At 45.6% G+C, this 17,034-nt stretch overlaps 1 protein-coding gene across 2 annotated transcripts in view; it reads left to right on the top strand.

Moving 5' to 3' along the window:
* The window catches only part of VPS50 (VPS50 subunit of EARP/GARPII complex), a 548,228-nt gene that overhangs the window by 287,874 nt on the left and 243,320 nt on the right, over nucleotides 1-17,034 (top strand). The gene's annotated exons all lie outside the window — the stretch shown is intronic.

The raw sequence follows: 17,034 nt of genomic DNA on the forward strand, positions 1-17,034 counted from the left end.
TCTTCCAGAAACAACTGGCTTCCCTCCCTGAGGTTCAGACTTTTTTGAAAGGGGTTCTGCACATCCAGCCTCCCTTTGTGCCGCCTAAGGCACCCTGGGATCTTAACGTGGTGTTGCAGTTTCTCCATTCGGATTGGTTCGAGCCTCCACAGGAGGTTGAGGTCAAGTTTCTCACGTGGAAGACTGTCAGTTTGTTGGCCTTAGCTTCTGCTAGACGTGTGTCGGAGTTGGGAGCTTTGTCTTGTTAAAGTCCCTACTTGATCTTCCATGAAGATAGAGCTGAGCTCCGGACTCCTCAGCAATTCCTTCCAAAGGTTGTATCGGCTTTTCATATCAACCAACCTATTGTGGTGCCAGTTGCTACTGACTCCTCAATCTCATCAAAGTCCTTGGATGTTGTAAGGGCTCTGAAAATTTGTGAAGAGAACTTCTTGTCACAGAAAATCGGACTCTGTTTGTCCTGTATGATCCCAAGAAAATTGTGTGTCCTGCTTCTAAGCAGACGATCTCTCGCTGGATCAGGTTCACTATTTAGCATGCGTATTCTACGTCAGGATTGCTGTGTCCAAAATCTGTTAAGGCCCACTCTACTCGTAAAGTGGGTTCTTCCTGGGTGGCGGCCTGGGGTGTCTCGGCTTTACAGCTTTGCCGAGCAGCTACTTGGTCTGGGTTGAACACATTTGCTAAGTTCTACAGGTTCGATACTTTGGCCTCTGAGGACCTCAAGTTTTGTCAATCAGTTCTGCAGGAGCCTCTGCGCTCTCCCTTCTGTTCTGGGAGCTTTGGTACATCCCCATGGTACTAATGTGGACCCCAGCATCCTCTAGGACGTAATAGAAATTTTTTATTTCCTACCGGTAAATCCTTTTCTCGTAGTCCGTAGAGGATGCTGGGCGCCCGCCCAGCGCTTCCTTATCCTGCAGTGGTTACTTGGTCAGTACTGCTTTGTTCTTGGTTAAGTACTGTGTTGTTACTTGATTCAGTAATGTTATTCAGCTGTTGCTGAGTTTTTACGCTAGTTAGCTTGGTTTGCCTTGTATGTGTGAGCTGGTGTGAATCTCGTCACTATCTGTGTAATTCCTTCTCTCAAAGTATGTCCGCCTCCTCGGGCACAGTTTCTAGACTGTCTGGTAGGAGGGGCATAGAGGGAGGAGCCAGCCCACACTATTAAACTCTTAAAGTGCCAGTGGCTCCTAGTGGACCCGTCTATACCCCATGGTACTAATGTGGACCCCAGCATCCTTTACGGACTGCGAGAAAAGGATTTACCGGTAGGTAATTAAAATCCTTTTCTTTTCTTTTTTCATTCCTTTAATGATTGGCTGGTGTATTATCACCTTCCACTTATCACTACTTTATCACTTCTCCAGGCTTAATACATCTGCCCCAATGTTCTTTGTAAGAATAGCCTTATGTCTATCCCAATCATGTTTAAATTGCTCTACTGTATTAGCCTCTACCACCTCTGCTGGGAGGCTATTTCACTTGTCGACTACCCTTTCTGTGAAATAATATTTCCTAATAATTCCCCTGAACCTCCCTCCCTCCAGTGTCAGTGCATGTCCTCGTGTTCTAATACTTCTCTTCCTTTGAAGAATGTTTCCCTCCTGGACCTTGTTAAAAATAAACAAAAAAAAACCCCTTGATATATTTGAAAGCTTCTTTCATGTCCGCCTTTCCCTTCTCTGCTTCTGAGTCTGATGCACTGCGCAGTGAATCGGATGTACGGAACGCCATGCAATGGGGTTCTTTAACACAGGGCATTGAATCCACCCAGCATTAGACGGAAACGTGATGCTTGCCGCATCTCTATACGGTGCCCAAGCTGAAATATACTCTGGTCATTGAGACTGTTGCGAGTAGCACTCTCGATTTATTTAGTAAGCAGGTTGCGTAGCCCCCGGCTAAATGTTAGTCTGATCAAATAATCATTAAAAAATCCTCCTCCGTATTCACCCTTCAGTAAATCTCATCACATAGCCGTGTTCCATTTCCAGTGAATTTTAGATTTAAAGAATATTTTTTTCCAATCCAAGTATTTTACCCCAGGATTACTTTAAATATCTACTTTTACATCTTGATAGTGCTGAAACGTAGACGTGCCCTCGTCTTACTATAACCTACTGTACTGTATAATAAAGATAATCATATATTTCATTGCAAGAAATTGAAATTCCACATCCTGAAGCGACTGCAGTTGAACATCTTGCAGTGTCACTCACAGACCAATGCTGCTTATAATGTAGATTACTTGAATTTTATCCCTTGCTGCACATTTTATGTCCGGAAAATCTGCCAGTCGCAACTGTAAAGGCTCTGTGGATACACTAGAACGATTATGCCCGATTTCAGCCTAATTCGGGCATTCGGCCCGATATATTGGGTGAAATCGGGCATTTTGGCTGTGTATCGGATCTGATCCAATGTGCGGCCCCGTGAGCATCAGATCGAATCCTCCACATTGAATGTGCTGCAATCATGATATGTCGGACCCTGCAGGCAGGGCTGGGATCACCCAAGATATATCGTTATGCAAAAGGACAGCATGCGATGTATCTTGGGTGATTGCCAGCGACATGTCAGATGAACATGTCGCAGTAGTGTATGGGGCCCTTTAGTTGTGGAACGTACTTTGAATTGCCTTGTTTTTGCCCCTTTGTAACTGGCTGTTTGTACCAGGGATGCACACTTACCCACTGCTCGCTGGAAATGCCTCAACATTCTACAAAAAAATGCATAAAAAACCATTAAGGCGCATGGGAACCAATTAAAGCCATGATTTCAGGAATCCTAATCTAAAACGTTCCAATTTATCTGAAAAAAAATGTTCTTGTGTCCATAATAAGAATAAGAAAAAGTCCAATCACAGTCTTACCAGAGTAGTATATCAAATTAGCTACACGCCAGTAGAGTAGTATTCTTTGTCCTCTTAGTCCAAGCCTGGCCAACCTCTGGCTCTTCAGTTGCTGGGACTTGCAGTTTCACAACAGCTAGGAAAACACTGTACCGTAGCATTTCGTATGCAGATGCGGTTGCACACAGAATATAGACATGCCACATAGCGTTTTAATCCGAATAAACTGCGTATGTGTCCTACTTGCATTGTTTTGCGAATAGGACACATTTGAATGGAAAAGGTCACATTAAAAGTCACTCGATTCGACAAAGTCACGCCACGGAATGATGTTTCAGGAGGTTAGATGTCAGTGGACACATCTGTACCTTTAGGATTAGCTGAACCCCGGGCAGCACAGCCTCTCTGTCTCTTAATGCACTCGGTAGGCAAACAAAAAGCAGAACACAAGTATCATTCCTACAAAAGTTATAATTACCGCACAATCGATGTTCTCACAATCCAGATTAAGGGGTAAATTTACTAAAGTTCGATTTTACTCAATTTAAAATTAACCTCAACCGATGTTGGTCTTTAGGGGCTGAAACACAAATTTGCTAACAGGTGCTTTTTTTTATTTATTCATTTTTAGATATTAACTAACTTATTTTGGTCCCAGAAGTACAACATCGATTTTGGTCGATTTTCATTGATTTTAAGACAGTTGTTTCCAAACTGTTTGCTGTTTCACCATGGGGTGCCTCAGGGCACTGGCAGGGGTGCCTTGGATTGGTGGTCTAGAACCAATTCAAATTATTTATGGTTAATGTGACAGGCAAAACTAGTAATTGTGGCAGGCAATCATAAAAAATGTGGACAAGCAAACATTTTGCCTCACCACATAACTGAATCTAAGGATGACATTTTACTTAATTTAATATTTTTTTTCTTAATTTCTCAATAAGAAATTTTTGGCTTAGGGGTAATTCTGATACTCTAGGGCGCCGCAGCTCCAAAAGGTCAGGGAACAACTGCCCTAAAACTCAAATTGAAAGGACTTTAAGTTTTTGTATTTGTTTTTGTATCTACTGACAGACTGACGCGTTTCGTCTTAGCCACCAAGGGAACTAGGACTCCATTAATAAGAATAGGGGTATAGCGAGGAGAAGACAGGTGCTGATGGTCGGTGATTCAGTCTTTAGAAGGACGTATTCACCAGAATCATTAATACCACATTAAAGTGTTTCCACATCCAATGAAATACAACTCTTTTCAATACTTCTCCTAAAATACTGCTTCATTAGAGTGAAATTAATCATGAGCATGAATTAACATCAGGATGTCCTTTATTACAAGTGCTACATACTCAAAGGGCAGCTAGAAGTAAGCTTCACCAGCGATGCGCACTTACACTGCGCAAAATACGTACCATTAAAAGTGTACGCATTATCTGACAGCTCTTGGCGAATACATACTTTGTAGTTAGCATAAAAATAAAAAAAAATCTGGTTCCCCATCCGTGCATTGGGCCAAAAACTCACTAATGTTTGCTGTTCACGTGCTATGCTCTCTCCCAGGTGGGCTTCATTCTGCCCACACAGCAATATAGGTAAAGTATAGTGAAGCTGGCCTTGGAGTGAACATGGTGGGTAATTCAGAGTTGATCGTAGCAGCAAATTTGTTAGCAGATGGGCAAAACCATGTGCACTGCAGGGGGGGGGGCAGATATAACATTTGCAGAGAGAGTTAGATTTGGGTGGCTTATATTGTTTCTCTAACGTCCTAGAGGATGCTGGGACTCCGTAAGGACCATGGGGATAGATGGGCTCCGCAAGAGACATGGGCACTTTAAGAAAGACTTTGGATCTGGGTGTGTACTGGCTCCTCCCTCTATGCCCCTCCTCCAGACCTCAGTTTGATACTGTGCCCAGTGGAGACTGGGTGCATTTCAGGGAGCTCTCCTGAGTTTCCTGTAAAGAAAGTATTTTAGTTTGGTTTTTTATGTTCAGGGAGCCTGCTGGCAACAGACTCCCTGCATCGAGGGACTGAGGAGAGAGAAACAGACCCACTTCTCTGAGTTTCAGGGATCTGTTTCTTAGGCTACTGGACACCATTAGCTCCAGAGGGATCGGTACGCAGGTCTCACCCTCGCCGTCCGTCCCAGAGCCGCGCCGCCGTCCTCCTCGCAGAGCCGGAAGATAGAAGCGGGTGAGTATGAGAGGAAAAGACTTCAGAGGCGGCAGAAGACAGCTTGATCTTCATAGAGGTAACGCACAGCAGTGAAGCTGTGCGCCATTGCTCCCATTCACCTCACACACATCGGTCACTGTACGGGTGCAGGGCGCAGGGGGGGCGCCCTGGGCAGCAATATAAACCTCTCCTCTAGCAAATGTACATATATACATGTACAGCTGGGCACTGTACATATATATAAAGAGCCCCCGCCATGTTTTAAACAATTTTGAGCGGGTCAGAAGCCCGCCGCCGAGGGGGCGGGGCTTGTCCCTCAGCACTCACCATTTTTCTCCACAACACAGCTGAGAGGAAGCTCCCCGGACTCTCCCCTGCTTGATACCACGGTGAAAGAGGGTTTTGAAGTAGAGGGGGGGGGGGGGGGGGCACATAATTGGCGCATATACATACTTGAAAAGCGCTACTGGGTAAACATTCTGTGTTTTTTCCTGGGTCATATAGTGCTGGGGTGTGTGCTGGCATACTCTCTCTCTGTCTCTCCAAAGGGCCTGGTGGGGAACCTGTCTTCAGAAAAGAGCTTCCCTGTGTGTGTGTGTGGTGTGTCAGTACGCGTGTGTCGACATGTCTGAGGTTGAAGGTTCACCTAAGGAGGAGGGGGAGTGTATGAATGTAAGGTCTCCGTCGGCAGCGCCGACACCTGACTGGATGGATATGTGGAATGTTTTAAGTGCTAATGTTAATTTATTGCACAAAAGATTAGACAAGGCTGAAGCTAGGGTACAGTCAGGGAGTCAACCCATGTCTGTCCCAATATCGCCGGGACCTTCGGGGTCTCAGAAGCGCCCACTAACCCAAATAATAGACACAGATACTGACACGGATTCAGACTCCAGTGTCGACTGCGATGATGCAAAATTACAGCCAAAAGTGGCTAAATGTATTCGATATATGATTATTGCAATAAAAGATGTTTTGCATATCACAGAGGAACCCCCTGTCCCTGACACGAGGGTACACATGTATAAGGGAAAGAAACCTGAGGTCACCTTTCCCTCCTCACATGAGCTGAACGAATTATGCGAAAAAGCGTGGGAAACTCCAGACAAGAAACTGCAGATTCCCAAAAGGATTCTTATAGCGTATCCTTTCCCGCCAAAGGACAGAATACGGTGGGAATCCTCCCCTAGGGTAGACAAGGCTTTGACACGCTTATCAAAAAAGATAGCGCTCCCATCCCAAGATACGGCTACCCTCAAGGATCCTGATGACCGCAAGCAGGAGGTTACCTTGAAGTCCATTTACACACATTCTGGTACGTTACTCAGACTGGCAATTGCGTCGGCCTGGGTTTGTAGTGCTGTAGCAGCATGGACAGATTCCTTATCAGCGGATATTGAGACCCTTGATAAGGATACCATTTTAATGACCCTAGGGCATATAAAAGATGCTGTCTTATATATAAGGGATGCTCAAAGAGACATTAGTTTACTGGGTTCCAGAATAAACGCTATGTCTATTTCTGCTAGGTGAGTCTTATGGACCCGGCAGTGGACAGGTGATGCCGACTCAAAGAGGCATATGGAGGTTTTACCTTACAAGGGTGAGGAATTGTTTGGAGAGGGCCTCTCGGACCTCGTCTCCACAGCTACGGCAGGTAAATCTAATTTTTTGCCTTATATTCCCTCACAATCTAAGAAAGCGCCTCATTATCAAATGCAGTCCTTTCGTTCAAATAAAAGCAAAAGAGTACGTGGATCGTCCTTTCTTGCCCGAGCTTAAGGGCACAGGGAAAAAGCTGCACAACACAGCTAGTTCCCAGGAACAGAAGTCCTCCCCGGCCTCTGCAAAATCCACCGCATGACGCTGGGGCTCCCCTGAGGGAATCCGCTCCAGTGGGGGCACGTCTTCGATTTTTCAGCCACATCTGGGTTCACTCACAGGTGGATCCCTGGGCAATAGAAATTGTTTCCCAGGGATACAAGCTGGAATTCGAAGAGGTGCCTCCTCGCCGGTTTTTCAAATCGGCGCTACCGACTTCTCCCCTGGAAAGGGAGATAGAGTTACATGCGATTCACAAATTGTGTCTTCAACAAGTGGTGGTCGAGGTTCCCCTGCTTCAAATAGGGAAGGGGTACTACTCAACACTGTTTGGGGTCCCGAAACCGGACGGTTCGGTCAGACCCATTTTGAATTTAAAATCCCTGAACCTTTACTTAAAACGGTTCAAATTCAAAATGGAATCGCCAGCCTGGAAGGGGGGGATTTTATGGTATCTCTGGACATAAAGGATGCATACCTGCATGTTCCCATATATCCTCCTCATCAGGCGTACCTGAGATTTGCGGTACAGGATTGTCATTACCAATTTCAGACGTTGCTGTTTGGGTTTTCCACGGCCCAGAGAATTTTCACCAAGGTAATGGCGGAAATGATGGTGCTCCTGCGCAAGCAGGGTGTCACAATTATCCCGTACTTGGACGATCTCCTCATAAAAGCGAGATCACGGGAGAAGTTGCTGAACAGCGTATCACTTTCACTGAAGGTGTTACAGCGACACGGCTGGATTCTTAATATTCCAAAGTCGCAGCTGAATCCTACGACTCGTCTGCCCTTCTTGGGCATGATTCTTGACACAGACCAGAAAAGGGTTTTTCTTCCGATAGAAAAAGCGCAGGAACTCATGACTCTAGTCAAGAACCTGTTGAAGCCAAAACAAGTGTCAGTACATCATTGCACTCAAGTCCTGGGAAAAATGGTGGCGACGTACGAAGCCATTCCCTTCGACAGGTTCCATGCAAGGACTTTCCAATGGGACCTATTGGACAAATGGTCCGGGTCAAATCTGCAAATGCATCAGCGGATCACCCTGTCCCCCAGGGCCAGGGTATCTCTCCTGTGGTGGCTGCAGAGTGCTCACCTTCTAGAGGGCCGCAGGTTCGGCATTCAGGATTGGATCCTGGTGACCACGGACGCGAGCCTCCGAGGTTGGGGAGCAGTCACACAGGGAAGAAATTTCCAAGGCCTTTGGTCAAGTCAAGAGACTTGTTTTCACATCAACATCCTGGAACTAAGGGCCATATACAACGCCCTACGTCAAGCGGAGACCTTACTTCGCGACCGACCAGTTCTGATCCAGTCAGACAACGTCACCGCAGTAGCTCATGTAAACCGCCAGGGCGGCACAAGGAGCAGAGTGGAGATGGAGGAAGCCACCAGAATTCTTCGCTGGGCGGAGAATCATGTAAGCGCACTGTCAGCAGTGTTCATTCCAGGAGTGGACAACTGGGAAGCAGACTTCCTCAGCAGATACGACCTGCATCCGGGAGAGTGGGGACTTCATCAGGAAGTCTTCGCACAGATTGCAAGTCGGTGGGGACTGCCCCAAACAGACATATGATGGCATCCTGTCTCAACAAAAAGCTACAAAGGTATTGCGCCAGGTCAAGAGATCCTCAGGCGGTAGCTGTGGACGCCCTAGTGACACAGTGGGTGTCCAGTCGGTCTATGTATTTCCTCCTCTTCCTCTCATACCCAAGGTGTTGAGAATAATAAGAAAAATAGGAGTGAGAACAATACTCATTGTTCCGGATTGGCCACTTAGGACCTGGTATCCGGATCAGCAGGAAATGCTCACAGAAGATCCGTGGCCTCTTCCTCTAAGACAGGACCTGTTGCAACAGGGTCCCTGTCTGTTCCAAGACTTACCGCGGCTGCGTTTGACGGCATGGCGGTTGAACGTCGAATCCTAGCGGAAAAAGGTATTCCGAATGAGGTCATTCCTACGCTAATAAAGGCTAGGAAGGACGTGACATCTAAACATTATCACCGAATATGGCGAAAATATGTTTCTTGGTGTGAGGCCAGGAATGCTCCTACGGAAGAATTCCATCTAGGCCGTTTTCTTCACTTCCTACAAACTGGAGTGAATTTGGGCCTAAATTTAGGCTCCATTAAAGTTCAGATTTCGGCCTTATCCATTTTCTTTCAAAAGGAATTGGCCTCTCTACCTGAAGTACAGACTTTTGTGAAGGGAGTACTGCATATTCAGCCTCCTTTTGTACCTCCGGTGGCGCCTTGGGACCTTAACGTGGTGTTAAGTTTCCTTAAGTCACATTGGTTTGAACCACTTAGAACAGTGGAGTTGAAATATCTCACTTGGAAGGTGGTCATGTTGTTAGCCTTGGCTTCGGCTAGGCGAGTTTCGGAATTAGCGGCTTTATCACATAAAAGCCCCTATCTGGTTTTCCATATGGATAGAGCGGAATTGCGGACCCGTCCTCAATTCCTACCTAAGGTGGTCTCATCCTTTCATATGAACCAACCTATTGTCGTGCCTGTGGCTACACGTGACTTGGAGGATTCAGAGTCCCTTGATGTGGTCAGGGCTTTGAAAATTTACGTGGCCAGAACGGCTAAAATCAGAAAAACAGAAGCACTGTTTGTCCTGTATGCAGCCAACAAGGTCGGCGGCCCTGCTTCAATGCAGACTATTGCTCGCTGGATCTTAACACGATTCAGCAGGCGCATTCTACGGCAGGATTGCCGTTACCAAAATCGGTTAAGGCCCATTCCACTAGGAAGGTGGGCTCGTCTTGGGCGGCTGCCCGAGGGGTCTCGACACTACAGCTGTGCTGAGCTGCTACTTGGTCGGGGTCAAACACCTTTGCAAAGTTCTATAAGTTTGATACCCTGGCTGAGGAGGACCTCCTGTTTGCTCAATCGGTGCTGCAGAGTCATCCGCACTCTCCCGCCCGTTTGGGAGCTTTGGTGTAACCCCCATGGTCCTTACGGAGTCCCAGCATCCTCTAGGACGTTAGAGAAAATAAGATTTTAAACCTACCGGTAAATCTTTTTCTCGTAGTCCGTAGAGGATGCTGGGTGCCCGTCCCAAGTGCGGACTACTTCTGCCAGACTTGTATATAGTTTTGCTTACATAAGGGTTATGTTATAGTTTTCATCGGTCTTGGACTGATGCTATGTTGTTTTCATACTGTTAACTGGTTAGTATATCACAAGTTATACGGTGTGGTTGGTGTGGCTGGTTTGAATCTTGCCCTTGGATTAACAAAAATCCTTTCCTCGTACTGTCCGTCTCCTCTGGGCACAGTTTCTCTAACTGAGGTCTGGAGGAGGGGCATAGAGTGAGGAGCCAGTGCACACCCAGATCCAAAGTCTTTCTTAAAGTGCCCATGTCTCCTGCGGAGCCCGTCTATCCCCATGGTCCTTACGAAGTCCCAGCATCCTCTACGGACTACGAGAAAAAGATTTACCGGTAGGTTTAAAATCTTATTTTCTGTGCAGGGTAAATACTGGCTGCTTTATTTTTACTCTGCAATTTAGATTTCGGTTTGAACACACCCCACCCAAATCTAACACACTCTGCACATGTTACATCTGCCCCACCTGCACTGCACATGGTTTTGCCCATCTGCTAACAAATTTGCTGCTACGATCAGGTCTGAATTAGGCCCATAGAACACGGTGAACATCTGATGGTTGCAGTACACATCGTCCAGTCTGGAAACTTACCACACAATGCAGAAACAGCAAAAATAATTACAATATGTTGGTGACTGGTCCTTATCTATTTAATTGTATTGCTGAATGTTTCCTAATGTTTTCAGCATGTACTGTGGTAGCACCGAGTTTGGACTGACTGGCGGCCTCCCGATCGCCGGTCATATGATTACATCCCGTAGCACCGAGTGGCCCTTGCCCGTGGGAAATGAATAGTGCAGTGTTTTTCAACCACTGTGCCGTGGCACACTAGTGTGACCTGAGCAGTCTCCAGGTGTGCCGCCATAGAAACAGAGCCAGGCCAGTTAGTGTTTTGCTGCTACTGAGGCCCTGGAACGATCAATACTGGTGGGTTCAGTGGTTGCAGAGCCAGTTCTAATTTTGAGCCCGGCAGTGTTGGCCTCTTCTGGCTTTCTCAGATGTGGCTCAGGCGTTACCTATGGAGAAGCTGTGACATCCTAGGACACGCAACTGCACCATGCATCACCATTATATTTGAACGTGCCGTGGCAATATTTAAATCTTGTTCAGTGTGCCGCGAGTTGTAAAAGGCTGAAAATCTCTGGAATAGTGGAAGAGGCTATGCAATGGGTTAAAGCCAGGTGAGCGTCCTTAATAGAAAGGGAAAAAGAGAGAAACCGGAAAAGAGGGAGCGTTAGGGAAAATAATTGGAGGAGGAGTGTGAGAGGAAAACACAAGATAATAAAACAATAAATAAATAATAATAAATAATAAATAATAATAAATAAGACAAGGGAAATAAAGAGAGACATGGGGGAAGAGACATGGGACAGGGGGAAGGAAAACAGAAAGCTCTTGCTTCTAGCAGGGACGTACCTGCCTCACCCCACCGCACGTCACTGGCTTCTAGGTGTAAGTATGATTTTCTTCTGCTTAATCCTTTCCTTCATGTATACGTATTTCTAGCTAGAAGACATTTAGCCAGTCACATTAAGATGTGTGATTTTACTAGGGTTTTATTTAATGCCAGCAAACACATACAAACTAATATTGGCATTAGTTTATTTTTTATAAACTCTTTTGTTTTTGAATTTGAGAAGAGACAAAACATGTAAGAACAGAAAATGAGGGGGCCACCACTGAAGCCCAACGAACTGGAACAACCGCTCTTGCTTTATTATTCATATGTTTAAGGAAGGACTTTTTATACATGGATTTACAATTATGAAAGTAGCCAAAAATCTTTACATCTCTGTGGCTATGTTGGCCTAGAGCAGACATTCCCAACCACGGTCCTCAAGGCACACTAACAGTGCAGGTTTTAGTGATAACCAGGCTTCAGCACAGGTGACTTAATTAGTAGCTCAGTTATTTTGATTTAACCATGTGTGCTGCAGCCTGGATATCACTAAAACCTGCACTGTTGGTGTGCCTTGAGGACCATGGTTGGGAATGCCTGGCCTAGAGGTATCCCCGATGGTTACCATGCACTTCACCATTCTGTGTGTAATAGCGGCTCTATCTGCATCCGAAATGAAACGTTAGTGTTTTCCAGGAAAACACTGTAGCAGAGTATTTTGTATGCAAATACAGTCGCAGTCACACACACAATATGGGCATGCTGCATATTTTTTTAATCAGCAGAATCCTATTACATTACTTTGCGTCTATGACGCATTTTTGCAGAAAAAAAACCTGCACATAAAGACTATCGGCGCTACCGTGTCCCGCCACGGCATGGGGTGACATCGAGGGCTTTTTAGAGTGACTGCAGCAAGGATGTAAGAGGACATATCTGTAGATTGGCTCAGCATCTCCAATGCACACAAAGAAAAGCACAGTTCAGAGTACTACACAGCTTGGCATAGTGGTATAACCGATGATTGCCATGCCAGTGACCTAGGGTTCGTTTCCCACAAAGGACACACTTGTATATCTGTGTAAAGATTAGCATCCACTGTGTTTTTCTAATTTTGCCAAAACAAGTACAGTCATACTTTGTATACAGTCTCAGACATGCACACAGATATACAGTCAAAAATAGAAAAAAACCCCATGCGAACACCGCTAAGGTCCCCATGATGCTTCTCTCCATAGACGCTGAGAAAGCCTTTGACCGCATTGACTGGGTCTTTATGGAGGTCGCGCTGCGTCGGTTGGGCCTGGGAGAGGTGTTCCTGCAAAAAATATTGGCGCTATATCGAACACCCTCAGCACAAGTGCGGGTAAACGGAATACTATCTGACCCGATAGTCATCTCTAATGGGACTAGACAGGGATGCCCGCTGTCACCATTGATATATGTTATCTGTATGGAAGCTCTGGCAAGAGCAATTAGACAAAATCCGGATATCACTGGCCTGAGGGTGGGCGGAAACGAACATAAACTTGCATTATTTGCGGACGACCTTTTAGCGATAGTTACAAACCCTGCTGTTTCCCTGTCTGGACTTATGAAGGAATTTACACGCTTTGGAGCATTATCCAATTTCAAGATTAATTATGCTAAATCAACGGCTCTTAGTATCTCTCTCGCCACAGACTTAGTCTCGTCTCTAAAAACATCATTCCCATTTGCCTGGCACCCCTCACATATTAAATACCTAGGTATTCTGATCCCCTCCTCCCTCTCGACCACTGTCACTCTGAACCATATTCCTTTATTGCAAAAACTGCGTAAGGAAATGTCACAGTGGCTCCAACAGAAGTTCTCCTGGCTAGGCCGTATGAACATTGTAAAAATGAATATCTTACCACGACTACTTTATCTTTTCCAAACTATTCCCTTAAAGCTCCCCCATCAGTTTTTGGCAAATGCGCACAAAGCAATCAGCCACTTTGTTTGGAACGGCAGAAAACCCAGGTTTAAACACTGCTACCTATTCTTAAAGAAATCTCAAGGGGGCCAGCAGCTGCCCATGATTACGGCATACTATCAGGCTACAATTTTGAATAGGGTCCTGGATTGGTCACGGCCTGATGCCGGCTCTAAGCGGTGGGTTGACTTGGAGAAACGCTCTTCAGGTTTGCATTTACAGGCAGTACCCTGGCTTGGATCCATTGGCCGCTCTTCGCACCTGACGGTTGGGCCCACCTTGGCTCTATGGAGAACACTGAGATTCAAAATGGGTCTTTCCTCATCAACTTCTCTGCTTCTCCCACTCCTTGACAACCCACTGTTTGGACCAGGCATGGGTGGGGGTGTGCCCACTAGGTGGAACAGGGCAGGTTTGACTAGAATAACACACTTGCTCTCTGGAGGGAAGATTAAAGCTTTCAATGACATTAGAGAGGGAACTGATATTCCTGCGACTGACTTCTGGTTCTATCTCCAAACTCGCCATTTTATTTTATCTCATAGGACAGCTACTACACTGACTGGTAGTCTTACCCCTTTTGAAGCAATGTGCACCCAATCCTCTGAACCCTCACATGTTATATCAGGTATCTATAAGATATTACTGCATGGTCGCTACACCGGTAACCCGGCTTTCTGCGCGAAATGGGATGCAGATCTCATACCTAGAGGTATACACATCAACTGGCAGAAGCACTGTGAAGCTATGTCCCGTTGTTCTACTAGCTTAGAAGTTATTGAAACACAGTATAAACTTCTTACCAGGTGGTATCGCTGCCCTTCCCTTCTTCATAAGTTTTATCCCTCAGTATCCCCCTTGTGCTGGAGGTGTGGGAAAGAATGTGGCTCCCTTCTTCATATATGGTGGGACTGTCCCCTGATCACCACCTTTTGGAACCAAATAATTCAAATATCCTCCAAGATCCTGGGGTTTCAGGCGCCTACTGGAATCGACTTCTGGTTGCTCTCCCACACTACAATCCCACTGGCAAAATATAAACATTCCCTTCTCAAACATCTCAATAACGCAGCGAGAGCTGTAGTGCCAGTCCATTGGAAGTCCCGGGCCCCCCCTCAAATATGGGAATGGTTTCAGCGGATAGAATTCTATAGATCGATGGAGGATATTTTTCACTCTGTCCTTGACTCACGTGCCGATTATGTTGCCACGTGGTTCTCTTGGATAGAGTTTAAGTCTACCTCTACCTACAAAGACCAGATCCCACTAGACTCAACATGATGCCGTTTATCTGTGTATCACACCTCGCTACGTGGAACCCGCGCTAATATTTAATAAAGACTGATTAGCTTGCCCATTTCCCCCCCTGTTTCTATTCCCATTCCCCCCTCTAACCCCTGTCTTGTTTAGTGTGTAGATGTTGGATGTTTTATATTTTACAGTTACCTTAACCCATGTATTTCTACACTGTACGACTTGTTGTACTCTTGAAAATGTCCTAATTTTTTCTGTAAAACCAAAATAAAGAATATATAAAAAAAAAAATAGAAAAAAACTGTATGTGCTACTTATTACACAATTATACAAGTGTGACTTTTCAAATTACGAGAGTCTTATCTTTATGAGACTGAGCAATGGACCTTTGCTCAAACACGTAAGTTTGCATCTGTATACACTATTTATACTTATTGATTTATTTTTTGGGCCCAACAGAGAGTGAATATTTTCTACAGCGCCAGAGCTTTCTAAGAGCACACTATTACAGTACGATTACTGTACTGTATATCCATCCGCCGCTATTCGCTTTACAGTACTGGATTAGTGGAGCATTAGCCACCCAGTGGTGAAGATGTGTATTGCATGCTGTGTATGTTGTCGCACCTCAACGATCCTCTCCGTGCAACATCTCAACAACCTGAGCTATAGCTAAGGCGCGACGAATACTCAATTTTGGCGGAGAAGCTGCAATGATGAGGGAGGCTCCATCTGTAGATGTGCAGCAATCCCGTCCTACCACATATACACAGAGCCAACTGTACAGGATGCAGTTTATATACCAGCTGTGTTGGGATCCCAGCGTTCAGGAGACCGACGCCGGAATCCCGACAGCCTGTGAAATACCGATGCCTAGAATCCAGACAAACGTTTGGTATTCCCACTCTGTTAGTGGATCCACACCACCAACTGAATAGGAACAGGACCTGTGGCAAGCAAAGCCACGGGATGCCGCTGTCGACAAAGTGACATTCGGCATCCTGTGTGCCGGGATATCATAAGTATTCCTACTGTACAACATCTGTTCTCTTGAACGGCCGATATATCGCGGGACCGTCGGCCAGTGTGTACGGCCGATACGTCTGTGAACTCCGTCGTTCACAGACGTATCGCGTCGGCCGCGCAGCACAGTCGACGGCCAATATATCTACCGATATATTGGCGCGTCGCTGTGTGTGTACGGGGCGGTCGGCCGACCGCCCGTACACATGCTGCGGCGGCCGGCGGTGATTGACAGGTGAACTGGGCGGGCGTGTGTACACGCCCGCCCAGTTCATGACGTCAGTCCCCGACGGATCGGGCAGTGTGTATGCTCAACACACTGCCCGATCCGTCCATAGATATATCTGCAGATCAATTGATCTGCAGATATATCTACTAGTGTGTACCCACCTTTAGTGCACAATTCAGTGCGTTAACACAGTACTTTAACGAGCGTTAAGGCTATCAGGGGAATTTGGGAGTCCTATTGAATAGCTTTGGGTGTTAAAGCCTGAGGTTACCTCCCATTTTTAAACGTGGTAATTTACCACGTGTAATTAAATTCCCCCCTTTGTTGCAGTTCAGTGCAATGTGCTAGTAGCCAGCATCGCTAATTCTTCTGTTCACCTTTGTGCGGGATAATTAGCGATATTGCTAGCAATTTGCAAAAACAATTGAATTTCAACTTTCCAACTTAATTTTCTGTCTTATTTTACAATTGCTGAAACTTTATAATTTCTTTTAAATAAAATACATTATTGCCATATGTTTGTACAGTACACATTTTATTTCTTAGTAGTTAGATCTACTCACCTGTTCTAATGGTAACAGATTGGCAGAAAGGGAAATGCAATGACTGTGACACCTGGCAGTCATCCCATCACAGTGCCATTCATATGTAATCTTCCCTGCAGTCTGAGCCTCAGTAAACATTGGCTCTGCTGCAGTGGGGGTGGTGTTGAATGCCACCCAAGCCACAGTAAACACGAACAGATTTTTTTACACCCATGAATAATAATGGCATTGAAAACAAATATTGGCATGTAGTTACAATTGCTTGAAAAAGAGTGACGATACACTGTACACTTAATTGTGCTTAGTTTTATGGGATTTGCTATCAGTACAGTTCTGTGATACATAAAAGAATAGTTGTTGCCAATGTTTGGTCATTTTAACACGCACAGACTGGATCGTGCTTGCTCTTAGTCACTGTGAGGAGTACTGCTAGATAGGAGCTCTGCACCCACTCTGGAATACCCTCCCACGCACAAGAAGACTTTACTCTAGTCTCCAAACCGGGTGTGCATCATTAGATCGACAGTGTCTAGGTCGACGATGTTTAGGTCAACCACTATATGTCGACAGTCACTAGGTCAACAGGTCAAAAGGTCGACATGAGTTTTTCATGTTTTTTTTGGTGTGGCGTTTTCTCCGTACAGTGACCGGGAAGCCCAATTA

Source organism: Pseudophryne corroboree, chromosome 5, assembly GCF_028390025.1.
Source record: "Pseudophryne corroboree isolate aPseCor3 chromosome 5, aPseCor3.hap2, whole genome shotgun sequence".
Taxonomy (NCBI): Eukaryota; Metazoa; Chordata; class Amphibia; order Anura; family Myobatrachidae; genus Pseudophryne; species Pseudophryne corroboree.